The sequence below is a fragment of the Bos indicus genome, chromosome X (assembly GCF_029378745.1).
Source record: "Bos indicus isolate NIAB-ARS_2022 breed Sahiwal x Tharparkar chromosome X, NIAB-ARS_B.indTharparkar_mat_pri_1.0, whole genome shotgun sequence".
NCBI lineage: Eukaryota > Metazoa > Chordata > Mammalia > Artiodactyla > Bovidae > Bos > Bos indicus.
In genome coordinates this window covers 103,643,446-103,660,367 of record NC_091789.1, presented here as the reverse complement: position 1 = coordinate 103,660,367, position 16,922 = coordinate 103,643,446, and the positions used below count along the sequence as shown (strand labels likewise).

Below are 16,922 nucleotides of genomic sequence, written 5' to 3'. Positions count from 1 at the left end.
GTAACTGTGTTGTTTATCTCTGTTTATTCTTTATTTCTTCTAGGTCATATTAAATGTGTTAATTGATTCTTGCATTTCTTCCATTCTATTTTCAAGGTTTTAGATATATTTACTATCATTACTCTGAATTCTTTTTCAGGTAGCCTGCCTATTTCCTCTTCATTTATTTGGTCTTGTGGGTTTTTACCTTGTTCCTTCATCCTCACAATATGCCTATTTCCTCTTCATTTATTTGGTCTTGTGGGTTTTTACCTTGTTCCTTCATCCTCACAATATTTCTGTCTTTTCATTTTGTCTGAGTTATTATATTTGGGGTCTCCTATCCCCAGGCTGTAGTATTACAGTTTTTCTTGCTTCTGTTCTCTGCCCCTCGTGGGTGAGGTTTGTCCAGTGGCTTGCACAGGCTTTATGTTGAGAGGGGCTTGTGCATTCCTTCTGATGCATGGAGATGAGCTTTTTCCTCTAATGGGCAGGATTGTGTGAGGTGATGTGTTTTGTAGTAACAATGGGCAGTCTGTATGATGATTGGGTTTGTGTTCCAGTCTTGCTTGTCATTTGGGTGAGGCATCTAGTATTGGGTGCTGCAGGCAATTGGGTGGTGCTGATCTTGGATTCAGATGGAGGCATTCATGGGATTTCTCATCAATTAATACTCCCTGGGGTCAGAACTTTTCTGATGATCTAACATCCTGGACTCAGCTCTCCATCCAACAGGTTCAGGGCCAACTTCTGGTTGGGGAACCAAGATACTACAAGCCATGATAATAAAAGGGATTTTTAAAAAGGAAACAATAAAAATCATAAAACACAAATGGTAAAAGCAGTATCACTGAAACAGAAACAAAAACAAATACACATACACAAGAAACTAAAAGAGATGAAATAAAACAAACCATAAGAGAGCAATTCAATCAACAAAAGAAATAAAAAATGAAATCAACCAATTAAAAACAAAACTAACTGAAACACAAAACAGAAAGCAAAACTGAAGCAGAGCACCAACAGAGGAATAAAGCCAAGAAAACAAGGGAAACAGCCAAAAATGGTAAAAAAAAAAAAAAAACAAACAAACAAAAAAAAAAAAAACCAGAAAAGCCAAGCTGAAACAGAGGTATAGAAACAAGAGATCTACATATGTTTTAAAAAAGACACAGAACAGCAGAAAGCCAAAGTAGTAAAAGTATATAAAAGAAACAAAAAGTATGATTTACAAAATCCAAAAAGCCTTAATAGAGATAATAATAACAATTGCAACAAGAGAAAGAAGAGATTAAAGGCAAAAAAAAAAAGCAAAACAAACAAGAGAATGAACCAAAACATAAAAAATAATAAATATTTTCCTAGGATCTCAGCTGTCACCGCCCTTGCCTCTGCTGTGAACCACAACCCATCTCCATCTCCCTACAAGGCCTTCCAATGCTGTGGAGGGCTGGTCTCTGTACCTGCAATGGGCCCTGTGGGGACAGCTCAGACCCTAATCTGATTCTACTCCTGCCTGTGCTTCTCACCAATCTCTATGTCTGCCAGAGCTAGAGCAGTTTCTTTTGTAGGAACACTAATTGTCCTTTTACATTCCATGGATGGTTTTTTATATGCTTCATTAGTCACTTTGCCCCTGGAGCTCAATTGTGGCTTCATCTCTATATTTGCATTGGAGTCATTCACAGGAGCTGCTCTTGAGGCTGCTCTGAAGGATTTGGGTTTGCTCCAGCGAGGATAGGGTATGGAGGTGGCATGGCTGCTCGGATTGTGATGACCCTGGTGGTGCCAGTTTTGCAACGAAGCCATTGGCCACAAGAGCAGGACTGCCCTGGATGCTCCTTCTCTACTGTGCAGCAGCCAGTGCTTCGGTGTAGGGAGACAGAGGCTGCAGAGGTGGCTCCATCTGTTCCATGTGACTCAACAGTAGTGCTCTGTTTCCATGACTGCCCAGTTTGTATCCAAAGGGAGATTATCTCCTGTTTCAGATTTCCTCCTCCCTTTCCTTCAAGCCAAATCCCCACACTCAACAGCGGTCCTCACCCTGGGATTGTTCTCCAATCCCCATGATCCAGTTCCCAGCACCCGTGCACACCAGTGGACCCACACTCAGTCCAAGGTACATAGGCATGGGTTTTTTGTGTGGTTGTCACTCTATTCAGACTCATAGATCAGCTGTTTCACCTGCAATGCCAAAATTGGAGCAATGTGAAAAATTCATTTCAGTTCAGTTGCTCAGTCATGTCTGACCCTATATGATCCCATGGACTGCAGCTGCTAGGCTTCCCTGTCCATCATCAGCTCCAAGATCTTGCTCAAACTCATGTCCATCAAATCAGTGACGCCATCCAACCATCTCATCCTCTGTCATCACCTTCTCCTCCTCCCTTCAATCTTTTCCAGCATCAGGTTCTTTTCAATGAGTGAGTTCTTCACATCAGGTGGCCAAAGTATTGGAGCTTCAGCTTCAGCATCAGTCCTTTCAATGGATATTCGGGACTGATTTCCTTTAGGAGGGACTGGTTGGATCTCCTTGCAGTCCAAGGGACTCTCAAGAGTCTTCTCCAACACCACAGTTCAAAAGCATCAGTTCTTTGATGCTCAGCTTTCTTTATAGTCCAAATCTCACATTCAAAAATGGCTACTGGAAGAAACTATAGCTTTGACCAGATGGACCTTTGATGGCAAAGTAATGTCTCTGCCTTTAGTATGCTGTCAAGGTTGGTCATAGCTTTTCTTCCAAGGAGAAAGTGTCTTTTAATTTCATGGTTGCATTCACCATCTGCAGTGATTTTGGAGCCAAAAACAATAAAGTTTGTCACTGTTTCCATTGTTTCCCCATTTCTTTGTCATGAAGTGATGGGACAAGATGCCATGATCTTAGTATTTTGAATGTTGACTTTGAAGCCTACTTTTTCACTCTCCTCTTTCACTTTCATCAAGAGACTCTTTAGTTCTTCTTTGCTTTCTACCATAAGGGTGGTGTCACCTGCTTATCTGAAGTTATTGATGTTTCTCCCAGCAATTTTGATGCCAGCGTGTGCTTCACCCAGCCCAGGATTTTACATTATGTACTCTGCATATAAGATAATTAAGCAGGGTGACAATATACATCCTTGAGCTACTCCTTGCCAATTTGGAGCCAGTCTGTTGTTCCATGTCCATTCTAACTGTTGCTTCTTGACCTACATACAGATCTTTCAGGAGCCAGGTAAGGTGGTCTGGTATTCTCATCTCTAAGAATTTCTCACAGTTTGCTGTGACCCACACAGTCAAAGGCTTTGGCATAGTCAATGAAGCAGTAGATGTTTTTCTGGAACTCTCTTGCTTTATCGATGTTAGCAATTTGATCTCTGGTTCCTCTGCCTTTTCTAAACCCAGCTTGAACATCTGGAAGTTCAGGGTTCATGTACTGTTGAAGCCTGGCTTGGAGAATTTTGAGACTACTTTGCTAGTGTGTGAGATGAGTGCAATTGTGTGGTAATTTGAACATTCTTTGGCATTGCCTTTCTTTGGGATTGGAATGAAAACTGATGTTTTCTAGTCCTGTGGCCATTGCTGAGTTTTCCAAGTTTGCTAGCATATTGAGTGCAGCACTTTCACAGCATCATCTTTCAGGATTTGAAATAGCTCAACTAGAATTCTATCACCTCCACTAACATTGTTTGTAGTGATGCTTCCTAAGGCCCACTTGATTTCACATTCCAGGATGTCTGGCTCTAGGTGAGTGATTACACCATCATGGTTATCTGGATCATGAAGATATTTTTTGTGTATTTCTTCTGTGTATTCTTGCCACCTCTTCTTAATATCTTCTGCTTCTGTTAGATCCATACCAATTCATTCCTTTTTTGTGCCCATGTTTGCATGAAATGTTCCTTGCTATCTCTAATTTCCTTGGAGATATCTCTAATCTTTCCCATTCTGTTGTTTTCCTCTATTTCTTTGCATTGATCACTAAGGAAGGTTTTCTTATCTCTCCATGCTATTCTTTGGAACTCTCCATTTCAATGGGTATATCTTTCCTTTCCTCCTTTGCCTTTAGCTTGTCTTCTTTTCTCAGCTATTTGTAAGGCCTCCTCAGACAACCATTTTGCCTTTTTTGCATTTCTTTTTCTTGCAGATGGTTTTGATCACTGCTTCCTGTACAATGTCATGAACCTACATCCATAGTTCTTCAGGCACTCTATCAGATCTAATACCTTGAATTTGTCCCTTCCACTGTATAATTGTAAGGGATTTGATTTAGGTCAGACCTGAATGGTCTGGTGGTTTTCCCTACTTTCTTCAGTTTAAGTCTGAATTTGGCAATAAGGAGTTCATGATCTGAGCCACAGGGAGCTTGAGGTCTTGTTTTTGCTGACTGTATAGAGCTTCTCTATCTTTGGCTGCAAAGAATATAATCTATCTGATTTTGGTATTGCCCATCTGATGATGTCCATATGTAGAGTCTTCTCTCATGCTGTGGGAAGAGGGTGTTTGTTCTGATTAGTGCATTCTCTTGGCAAAACTCTGTTAGCATTTGCCCTGCTTCATTTTGTACTCCAAGGCCAAATTTGCCTGTTACTCCAGGTTTCCCTTGACTTCCTACTTTTGCATTCCAGTCCTGTATGATGAAAAGGACATCTTTCTTGGTGTTAGTTCTAGAAGGTCTTCATAGAACTATTCAACTTCAGCTTCTTCAGGATTACTGGTTGTGGCACAGACTTGGATTACTGATACTGAATGGTTTGCCTTGGAAGCAGACAGAGGTCATTGTGTCATTTTTTGAGATTGCAACCAAGTACTGCATTTTGGTCTCTTATTGACTATGAGGGCTACTCCATTTCTTCCATGGGATTCTTGCCCACAGTAGTAGATATAATTATCACCTGAATTAAATTCATCCATTCCAGTCCATTTTAGTTCACTGATTCCTAAAATGTCAATTTCACTCTTGCTATTCCTGTTTGACCACTTCCAATTTACCTTGATTCATGGACCTAACATTCCAGGTTCCCATGCAGTATTGTTCTTCACAGCATTGGACTTTACTTCCATCACCAGTCACATGCACAACTGGGCTTTGTTTTTGCTTTGGCTCCATCTCTTCATTCTTTCTGGAGTTATTCCTCCACTCTTCTACAGTAGCATCCTGGGCACTTACTGACCTGGGGAGTTCATCTTTCAGTGTCATATCTTTTCACTTTTTCATAGTGTTCATGAGGTTCTAAGGCAAGAATACTGAAGGTGTTTGCCATTGCCTTCTCCAGTGGACCATGTTTTGTCTTGTGAAAAATTACCATGCAGAAGAAATATATATGGCTAAAAGGGATGACAGAGAGATGGTATCATCTCTTTTCCTAGAGACATTTATGAACAGTATTGCCATTTATCTACTGGGTACTTGATTGTTTTTCTTACAATTCTGTGTTTCAATAAGAAGAATATCATAATTATTGATATCAAAGATATTCTCATTATTTTACATTCCTGTAAAATATAAATAACACCTTGGCATTTATAAGAAAAGCCTAACAACCTTAACAGAAACAGTAGAAAAATAATATGAACAGATAACTCACACAAAGGGAAATAAAAACTTGAACAGTTCAATTTCACTAATAATGTTGTTATCATTTAGTTGCCAAGTCACATCGACTTTTTTGCAACCCCGTGGACTATAGCCCACCAGGCTCCTCTGTCCATGGTATTTCCCAGGCAAGAATACTGGAGTGTCTTGCCATTTCCATCTCCAGATCTTCCCGACCCAGGGATCAAACTTGCATCTCCTGCACAGGCAGGTTCTTCATCACTGAGCCAACAGGGAAGCTCTCACTAGTAATGACAGATGTGATAATTTAAAGTGATATGGAACCACAATTTTGCACTAATGAAACTTGCAAAATACCTTATGTTGGCAAGATGGTGGTAAAACTAGTATAATTATACATTGCTGATTGCAATGCTGTATCACTTTTAGAAAGCAATATGGAAACATTATCAAGATCATATATAAGTATGATCCCATAGTCCTGTGGTCCAGTATTCTCACTGTTACAAAGTTTACATGAACCTTTCACCCAGTCACTGTCAATTTAACATCCTGCAAACACAATAAACATCAACTTTAGGAAACTGGCATTGCTTCAATTGAGACCATATCCAGATTGAACCAGTTATAAATGTACCTATTCATGTACAGCATGTAAACATTCTATAATTATATACTGTGTGTGTAGCTTTATGCAATTCTATCACATGTATAGCTTTGTATAACTACCACCACAATCAAGATAAAACACAAGATGCCCTCATGCTATTCCATTATAGTCACACTCACCCTTCTCCATCTACCTATCCTTAACTCTTGGCAAACAGTAATCCAATATGTTCTCAACCCCCACAATGTTATTTTGAAAAAAAAATAGTTCTGGAAATAGAGAATTATTCATGGTATAACATTTGAGATTGGTTCTTTTCACTCAACATAATTTGCTTAATATCCATCCAAGTTTTGCATATATTAATACTGTGTTTCTTTTTATTGATGAGCGGTATTCCAATTGTATGGATGCACCAAAATATGTCTAATCACTTATTCACTGAAGGACATGTAGGTAGTTTCCAGTTTGGGGCTATTACAAATAAAGAACATTCATGGACAAGTTTCTGAATGAAAATAATTTTCCATTTCTGTGGAATAAATGGCCAAGTGTTCAAGGGCTTAATATTTTTTATAACAAATTAAAATGCATATACATAAATCCAAAGAACAGGATATATTTCACTTCCAGACACAATAATTCCCAGAGTCTTGGCCAATCAATCCACTGACCCTAACAACAGCTATCTATGGGATATGTTCCAACCCAAAAGAGGGAACAAAGAGAAAAGATGCTAAGTGCTGTGTTATATTCTACATATGTTATCTTATTTAATTCTCATAATAACCCTATAAGATAGGTGTTATTGTTAGTTCCACTTCATATATGTGTAAATTGGGCTCAAAGAGGTTAGCTAAACTCATCTATGACTGCACAGATAAGTGGCAAGGAACGTCAAGAAAGCAAGAACCCACACTCTTAACCATTACTCTGTACTGCCACAGATGAACTAACTGAGTTTGGTTGGAGACAGGAAAGTAACTGTCTTAGTCCATTCAGACTCCTATAACAAAATACCAAAGATAGGGTAGCTTATAAACTGCATAAATTGATTTCTCACAGTTTTGGAGGCTGCAAAGTTCAAGATCAAAGTGCTAATATGGTCAGGAGAGAGCCCTCTTCCAGGTCACCAACTTCTTGTTGTATCTTCACATGGTAGAAGGGGTGAGGAATCCCTCTAAGGCTTCTTTTATAAGGGTACTAATCCCATTCAATAGGGCTCCACTCTCATGATCATCTCCCAAAGATCCCACCTCCCAACACCATCACCTTAGGTAGATCAGGACCCCAACTTATAAACTTTGGGGGGACACAAACATTCACACCATAGCACTGAATATGGTTGGAGAAGGGAAGGGAAGGAAACTGAAGACCTCCTACCCCTATGGCCTTCTCTCAAAAACAGAAAATGAAGGGTACTGAAACTGTGGTAAAGGTATGGAAGCTAAGGGAAAAAACAAATATACCCAAGCCAAAGTATAGTCCATTCTTTTTTGGCAAGGATAGATTAGGAGAGACAAGGCAACTGCCATGGGAAACTTCCTGCAAATGTAACTAATTTTGAAGACTGCTGATCTATTGGGAAGATGGTACAGCCATGGGCCCAAGGAAAGAAGCTAAGTTTCCTTGAGACTCACTGCATCCCAGGTATCTTGAGACTCACTGTATCCCAGAGTCACATACCAGAGAAAATACAAATAACTAAAGCTATATTTAATTCAATAATATTTTACTGAATACCTACTATGTATCAAATCATGTGCCAAGCATATTATGGGAAAGTAGAAGAAGAATGTATATGGCCCTGAACCCCCAGGAATTTATAATTTCTTAAGTATACACAAACATGGACCCAGCTTGCTATAACACAAGACAGCCTATGATAAATGTCAAAACAGAGGCATGACTAGAGCCTGGAGCAATCAGAGTTCCCAGTTTCAGAAAGATACACCTGGGAGACAACTAGAACCAAATTTTCAAAGGTTCCTTCACTCAACATTTATTAAGCACCTGCTACTTTCAAATTATGGAGTTAGGTGTTTCTGGGGAAATAAGGCACAAACCCTGCATTCATCTACCCATTTGACAAATATTTCTTGAGCATCTAATATATGCCAGGCACTGTACCAAGTGTTATGGAATTCAAGATGCCTAAGCATGCTCTTTACCCTCAAAGAGTATTCAATCTTAATACAGAAAAAAATACACATGTAAAACAGGAAATAAAAAGCTAGGTTGGTGTGTGTAGCTATATCCTTATGTATAACATATATAGAATTGCTACAGTAAAGGGAGTGATCTTTGTCTAGGAGATGGAAGGCAACAAAGGGAGACTCTTTTTATAGAAGAGTCACTACATAAGCCTCAATCAGTATGCTTAAGTTTTGAAAGACAAGAAGGAATTCAGCAGGGAGTAGAGAAAGGAACAACATTCCAAGTACAATTGAGAATACACTGAAACAAGGAGCCAATCTAAAGTGGGAGTGGAGAAGGAGTCAGGAAGTAGGCTAGAGAGACAGACAGGGACTAGATCTAAAAGTTCTGTATGCCAAGTGAAGAAATTTGTTAACTCCTTAAGGAAACTTGAGGTACATAAGGCATTTGCACTAAAGACTAATGTGGTCATATTTGTATTTTTGAAACCTCATCCTGGCAGCAATGTAGAAATCAGATCAGAAACAAGGCTCTTATAGCTAGCAATTCATGTGAGAAAAGATGAGTATCTGAACACAAGAGTGGCAATAGTTATATACAGGAGAGAATATATCAGAAGGGTATTTAGAAGGAAAAAAGGGGGCTGATGACTGACTAAACATGGGGCATAAAGGATAAGGAGAACTCTAAGATGCCTTTCAGGCATGGTGACTGGGTGGATGGTGGGTGATGGTGTTATCACTAAAATTGCAACCAGTGGAGACAGAAAATAATATTAAGTATATTTTGAGACATTCAGAGTGTAATATATCTATTAGATATTCAGTTCAAGATGGCTATTTATAGAATATATATCCAGATCTGGAAACCAGAAGTTATTTGGTCTGGAGAAAATCATTTGGAATTGTTACTTTATGTTGATTTAAAATCATGGGAGAAGATGGGATCACCAAGGAAATATGTATAGAATGACATGAAAGATGGCCAAAGATGGAACTCAAAGGGGACTATAATATGTATAGGGCAGACAAAGAGCAGAAGTAATGGTCTGAAGTACGAGAGAAAAAAAAAAAAAAACAATAGAGAGTGGTCTCTTGGAAGCCAAAGGAATGGAGTTTCATGTAGGCTCAATAGACGAAGAATTAAATATGTCCATATGACACAGCAATGAGTGAAGTCATTGTTGACTTTAGCAAATGAACTTTCAGTGAAGGAGTCAGAGCGGAAACTTAACTGAAAAGTTCCTGACAGATACAGCTATCTCCAGAGAGTGAGCATAAACTACTCTTTTGAGAAGTTTGTTAGGAAAGAAAGAAGTAGTTACAGAGAGACCCCTTTGCTAAAAAAGGGTCTTATAGAATGGAGACATGAGCATGATTCCAGGCCAGAAAAAAAGGATAAAGAAAAGAAGGATGAAGACATGGAAGAGAATATTAATAATGTATCAAGATCTCAGAGGCCATTGGTGACCTTGATGAATACTTTTGGTGGGTTAACTGGTGTAAAATCATGATTATAGATTTAAAAAAGAATGGAGACTTCATAAAATTCAGTTCTTAGATGAGCATGTAAGGAGCTTGGAAGACATCACTGTTACCCTAACATAAAAAAAAAAGCTGAACAAACTGGAAATCAGCAACTCTTCTTAGATTCATCAGAAAACTGGTATCACAAGACAAACTGCTGTCCCCAAACTGGAGAGAAAAATGAACACAGAGAATCACAACTTATTCAAACAGAAGACCAGAAGCAGAAACCTCCATGGGAAACATTACTCCTTTTAGTACATCATGGCTGGCTTTCAATTAAAACATACTTAAAGAAAATACCCACACAGTTTAAAGAGACAGAGCAAGCATCAGAACCAGACTCAGATATGTCATAAATCTTGGAATTATCAGAATTTAAAATAACTATAATTAATATTCTAAGGGTTCTCATGGCTTAGTGGACAACATGTAAGAACAGATGGGTAATGTAAGCAGAGAGATAGAAACTCCAAGAGAGAGTAAAAAAGAAATGCTAGAAATCTTAAAACACTGTAACAGAAATGAAAGATGCTTTTCATGGGCTCATCAATAGATTAGAAACAGCCAAGAAAAGAGTAAGTAAACTTAACAAAATGTCAAAAGAAACTTCTAAAACTGAAGTGAAAAGAGATAAAAAATGAAAAAGAATATTCAAGTGGGATAATTAGAAAAGATATAACACATATGTAATGAGACTACCAGAAGGAGAAGGAAAAGAGAAAGGAATAAATGAAATATTTGACCCAATAATGACTAAGAATTTCCAAAAAAATTAATAATAGAATCTAAATCAGATCTAGAAAACAGCATGCATGATAAACACCAAAGAATCTTGAAAGAAGCCAGAGGAGGGAAAAAAAAGAAAAACACTATGTACAGAGGAAAGATAATAAGAATTACGCTGGAATTCTCTTCAGCAACGAAGAAAACAAAAAGATAGTGGAATAAAATATTTAGTATTGAAAGAAAAAAAAATGCCAAGCTAGAAGTTTGTACTCTAGGGAAATTATTCTTCAAATGTGAAGGATGCATAAGGACTTTTTTCAAACAGACAAAAAATAAAGTAATTTGTTACCAGTAAACTTCTCATGAAAGAACTATTAAAAACTTTTCAGAGAGAAGGAAAAATGATACAGGCCAGAAACTTGAACATCATAAAGGAAGAATGTTAGAGAAGGGATAAATGAAATTATTTTTTTTTATTTTTTAATGAGCTAACAGTTAATAGTTTGTTCAGAATAATAAGAGGAATATTTTGGTGATTATAACTTATAGATATGTGAAATGAATGACAACAATGTTATAAGGGACATAAGGCAGAAATTGGTAATAATCTGTTAAAAGGTGCTTACAGTACCCATGAAATGGTATAGAATTATTGGGTTACTTGTAAATTTATAGTACAAATTCAAAGATGACCACTGAAAAATGAGAAAAAAGTATAATTCTTATGCTGAGAGAAAAAAAAAAGTTAGAATTACATATAATTCTCAGTTAAAGTGAGAAGGCAAAAAAAAAAAAAAAAACAAAGGTCAAGGGTAATGAATAAAAACATTAATAAATATTAATAAACAGTAGTAAACTGATAAACATTAACCCATCAATATCAATAATCACTTTAAAATCAATGGTCTAAACACATTAATGAAAAATGATTTTCAGAGTACATAAAAATAGACTATAAGAAGTCTACTTTAAACATCAAGATACACATACATTAAAAGAAAAGGGAAAGAGAAAGACAGGCCATGCTAACACTAATCAAAAGAAAGTTGGAGCAGCTATATTAATAGAAGATAAAGCAAGACTTCAGAGCAAGGAAAATTATCAGGATTGTTAAGAAAGATACCACTTAGAGATAAAAGGGTCAATTCTCCAAGAAGACACAACAATCCTTAATGTGTATACTGAAAACAGAGCATCAAAATACATGAGCCAAAAATGGATAGAACTGCAAGGTGAAATAAATGAATCCCCTATTATAATTGGAGATTTTAACACCCCTCAATTGATAAATCCATCAGGCAGAAAGTCAGTAAGGACATAGATGAACTTAACAGTACCACCAATCAATTAGCTCTAATTGATATCTATTTAATATTTCATCCAATGAGAGCTAAATACATTTTTCTCAAGCTCACATGGAACATGCATCAAGACAGACCATGTTCTGTGCCATAAAGCACACCTTAAATAAACTGAGAACAGAATTCACACAAAGTATCCTCTCTTAACACAATGAATTCAATGAGAAATCAACCATAGAAAGATAACTGCAAAATCTCGAAATACATTGAGATTATATAATATACTTCTAAATAACACATGGTTCAAAGGAAAAGCTTCAAGAGAAATTTTTTAAATATTTTGAACTAAATGGAAATTGAAATACAACTTTTAAAATGTATGAGATGCAGTGAAAGCAATGCTTAGAGGGAAATTAATAGCACTGATCGCAGAAAAAGAAAAAATTTAACATTAATAATCTAAGCTTAGGAAACGAGAAAAAGAAGAGCAAATTAAATCCAAAGTAAGCAGAAGGAAAGAAATAATAAAAATAAGCATCAATGAAATGACAAATAGGCAAGTAACAGAGAAAGCTGGTTCTATGAAAAGATCAATAAAACTGTTAAATATCTAGCTAGGTTAACTAAGTAGAAAACAGAAAAAAAAAAAAAAAAACCACAAATTACTAATATCAGAAATAGAAAAGGAGCCACCACTATCAGACATTAAAAAAACAATAAATAAATATTGTGAATAATCCTATGCCCACAAATTTGATAACCTAGATGAAATGAACCAATACCTTGAAAGACATAATCTACCAAATTCATCCAAGGAGAAACAGATCATCTGAGTAGACCTATATCTATTAAAGAGATTGTATCTGTAATTAATAATTTTCCAGAACAGAAAGCATCGGGACCAGATGGGGGTTACTGGTAAATCCTATCAAACATTTAAACATGAAATTACAACAATTCTTTACAATCTCTTCCAGAAAATATAATCGGAGAACTGTTTCCTAATTCATTCTACAAGGCCAGATTACCCTAAGAGAAAAACTGGAAAAGACATTAGAAAAAAGGAAATATTCTACTGCACAATATTGTGCCCATAATTAACAATAATGTATTATGTACTTTAAAAATATGTTGAGGATATATCCTATATCAAATATTCTTAAAAGAAGAAGAATAGGAGGAAGAAGAAAGACAAAGTGTAGACTTATATCTCTGACAAACACAGAAGGAAAATCCTCAACAACAAGAAAAATTATTATTATTAGTTTGCCTAGACTAAAGGCAATGCCTCTACTAATGACCACATTTTAAATTGATTACTTCTGTCAGGACCCTATCTCCAAATAAGTCACAATCTGAAGTACTAGAGTTTAGGACTTCAACATACTTAACTTTTGGGGGACAGAATTCAACCCATTACAATTAGCAAATGAAATCCAACAGTATACTGTATAAAAAAAACTTATATACCACGTTCAAATGAAATTTGTTCCAGATATACAAGGCTGGTTCAACATTTGAAAATCAATTAATGTAATTCACCACAGTAATGAACTAAAGATTTAAAAAAACATAAGATCATAGCAATAGATGAAGAAAAAGCATTTAACAAAATCCAGCACCTATCTAGGATAAAAACTGTCAACAAACTAGCAAGAGAGGGTAATTTTCACAACTTGATAAAGAACACTGGCAAAAAACCTACAGCTAAGATCATACTTAGAAACTAGATTTTTCTTGCTAAGATTGGGAACCAGGCAAGTACGTCTGCTCTCAACAGTATATTGGCAGTCTTAGTTAATGAAATAAGTCAAAAATGAAAAGGTATGAACATACAGAGGAATAAATAAAGCTGTCTTTGTAGAACACATGATTATCTATGTAGAACAGATGATTATCTATGTAGAAAATATCAACATAAGTTGATAAGTTGTGTAAGTATCAACATACACAAAATAGAAACTCCAGGAGCTAATGAGCAATTATACTTAAGTTTCAGCATACAAGGCTAATATACAAAAATAGATTTCTTATATATTGTCAACGAACAATTGGAACTTGAAATTCAAAACACAATATAATGTACAGTAGCACCAAAATTACTTATGTATAAAATCTAACAAAATATTTACAAGATATTCTGAAAACTACAAATTTCTGATTAAAAACAAATCTAGATAAATTGAGTGATATTTCATGCACATGGACAGGAAGACTCAGTATTATCAAGATATCAGTTCTTCCCAACTCAATCTATACATTCAATGCAATTCCAATCAAAATCCCAGCAAGTTATTTTACACATATCAACAAACTGACTCTAAAGATTACATGGGCCTTTCTGCCCATGGACACCACCGAGTAAGCATCATTGCAGACTTCCCTCTCCACTGCTGTCATGTCTAAGTGAGTCTCCCTAAGAGCTGCAGTAGCTCTTCATGGAAGGTTTGAGCTTTGAAACAACCAATGAGTCTAAGGAGTCATTTTGAGCAATGAGGAATGCTCACAAACTATGTGGGTAATGAGGGATCCAAACACCAAGTGCTCCAGAAGTTTTGGGTTTGTTACATATGCCACTGTGGAGGAAGTTGATGCAACCATGAGTGCAAGGCCACTCAAGGTGGATGAAGAGTTGTGGAACCAAAGAGGGCTGTCTCAGGAGAAGATTCTCAAAGACTTGATGCCCACTTAACTGTGAAAAAGATTTTTGCTGGTGACAATAAAGAAGATGCTGAAGAACATCACCTAAGAGATTATTTTGAACAGTATGGGAAAACTTAGGTGATCAAAATCAAAACCACCAAGGCAGTGGTCAAAAGAGAGGCTTTGCTTTTGTAGTCTCTGATGACCATGACTCCATAGACAAGACTGTCATTCAGAAAAACCACACTGTGAATGGTCACAACTGTGATGTAAGGAAAACCCTATCTAAGCAAGAGATGGCTAGTGTTTCATCCAGCCAGAGATTGAAGTGGTTCTAGAAACTGTGGTGATGGTCGAGGAGATGGTTTTGGTGGGAATGATAACTTTGGTTGTGGAGGAAACTTCAGTGGTCATGATGGCTTTGGTGGCAATCATGGTGGTGGTCGATATGGTGGATGTGGGGATGGTTATAATGGGTTTGATAATAATGGAAGTAATTTTGGAGGTGGAAGAAGCCATGATTTTGCCAATTACAACAATCAATATTCAAATTTTGGACCTATGATAGGAAGAAACTTTGGAGGCAGAGGTTCTGACCCCTATGGTGGTAAAGACCAATACTTTGCCAAACCATGAAACCAAGGTGGCTATGGTGGTTCCCTGGTGGCTCAGAGGTTAAAGCGTCTGCCTGGAATGCAGGAGACCCGGGTTCGATCCCTGGATTGGGAAGATCCCCTGGAGAAGGAAATGGCAACCCAGTCCAACACTCTTGCCTGGAGAATCCCATGGAGGGAGGAGACTGGTACACTACAGTCCAATGGGTCGCAAAGAGTCAGACATGACTCACCAACTTCACTTCATTGTGGTTCCAGCAGCAGCAGCTATGGCGGTGGCAGAAGGTTTTAATTACTTCCAGGAAACAAAGCTTTTCAGGGGAAGAGAGCCAGAGAAGTGGCAGGGAACAGTTTGGTAAAAACATGTAATTGCTTCAGCTAATTGAGAGTTAAAAGGAAGTAGGCTTGCTGTTGCTAGAAGGAACTATATTGTGATTAGGTTAATAGAAGACATCAGTGCTAGTTGGAAGAGGAGCTCATTCTCTCACACTCAGGAATAAGAAGTCACATCTCAGGAAAATAATGGCAGAGGATGAGGAGTAGAAATTGAAACTATAAAGCATCTTTAGTGCTCTTCTACCTGTCCCAGGACAAGCAGCTTTGAATGGAAGGATGTTCAACAAGGGGGAAAATAGGTCACTCAAAAGGAGTTCCAGTGAAGGCCCAGGGCATTATCTACCAAAAAGCCACAATGTCCATGTGTAAAGGTTATTAAGTGCCTCAGAGGAGAGGGAAATTGTTGGTATTGAAATTGTTAATGTGAACTTCCTATAGCGCTTCACACTGCAGGGAACCTGTGTCTATTAGCAGGTGGGAACTTTTAGCCCTGCAATTACTCAGACCCACCCCTTTCTCCATTCATGGGCACCAGGGACACCCTTGGTTCTAAAAGAGTGCAGTAAGAGTGTCTCTGCCTGGTGTGCTTTTTTCGTGTGTGTGTGTGTGTGTGTGTGTGTGTGTGTGTGTAGCAGGGGAAAGAGAAAAAGAAATGCAGGGAAGAGACTTAAAAGACATGACAGGAGGGTAAGGGAAGAGAAAGGAAAGAGAGGGGAAAGAGAGAGAGAAGAGAGGGAGAAAAAGGAAGAAGTAGAGAGAAAGAAGGGAGGAGATGGAGAGTAAAGAGAGAGAGAGAGATGGAGAGAAAGCAAAGAGAGAAGAAGATGACCGACACCAAGCACTACAGAGACTTTAATTCCCAGTAAGGCCACCCAGCTGCTTTTTTAGTTTTGCACACCAGGACTATAGACAGAACATGCAGACATTTACTAGATCATTGCTCTTAGAGAAGCTATGGATCATAAACCATGTTTTTCTCCCCTTTCTCTTCCAGGAAGGGAGGAAGGAAATCAGGTGTGCTTCAGAGGTCTCTGAATCTATTCATTATCCTTATTTGCCACAATTATTGATAATAAATTGGAAATACTGCAAAAATAAAAGATAGGACATCTGGCTCCAGGAGGACCAATAGCATGATGATATCTAACAGCCCATGTTCCACATAAGCCCTACTCCATGTAGCATCAGTTCTGACAGTTGTTTTCTGACAATGAAAACAATTGCTGAACTCTGCATATATTAAAAAACTTGCTCCTACTTTCACAACAAGCACCTCTGATTAAGGTCTCTTATTTTAAGTATTAAGTGAGAAAATACACAATAGAGTAGGGAGAAGGAAAGGAAAAGGTAGAGGACAAATGAAGTCCTTTGTGTCAAGATATACAAGGTCATTTAAAGCAAGTGTTAAAAATACACCATAGACTAGCCTTGAATTTATGCCTCATCACCCCCTAATTTTTATCAACCCTCCAATTAAAAAAAATTGATACTCAT

The 16,922-nt window shown here is 37.4% G+C and overlaps 1 protein-coding gene and 1 non-coding gene across 3 annotated transcripts in view; one reads left to right on the top strand and one right to left on the bottom strand.

Moving 5' to 3' along the window:
- The window catches only part of MTMR8 (myotubularin related protein 8), a 287,800-nt gene that overhangs the window by 248,873 nt on the left and 22,005 nt on the right, over positions 1–16,922 (bottom strand). The gene's annotated exons all lie outside the window — the stretch shown is intronic.
- On the top strand, positions 15,136–15,207 carry TRNAS-GGA (transfer RNA serine (anticodon GGA)). The gene has a single exon. It is a non-coding gene; the product is annotated as a tRNA-Ser (tRNA).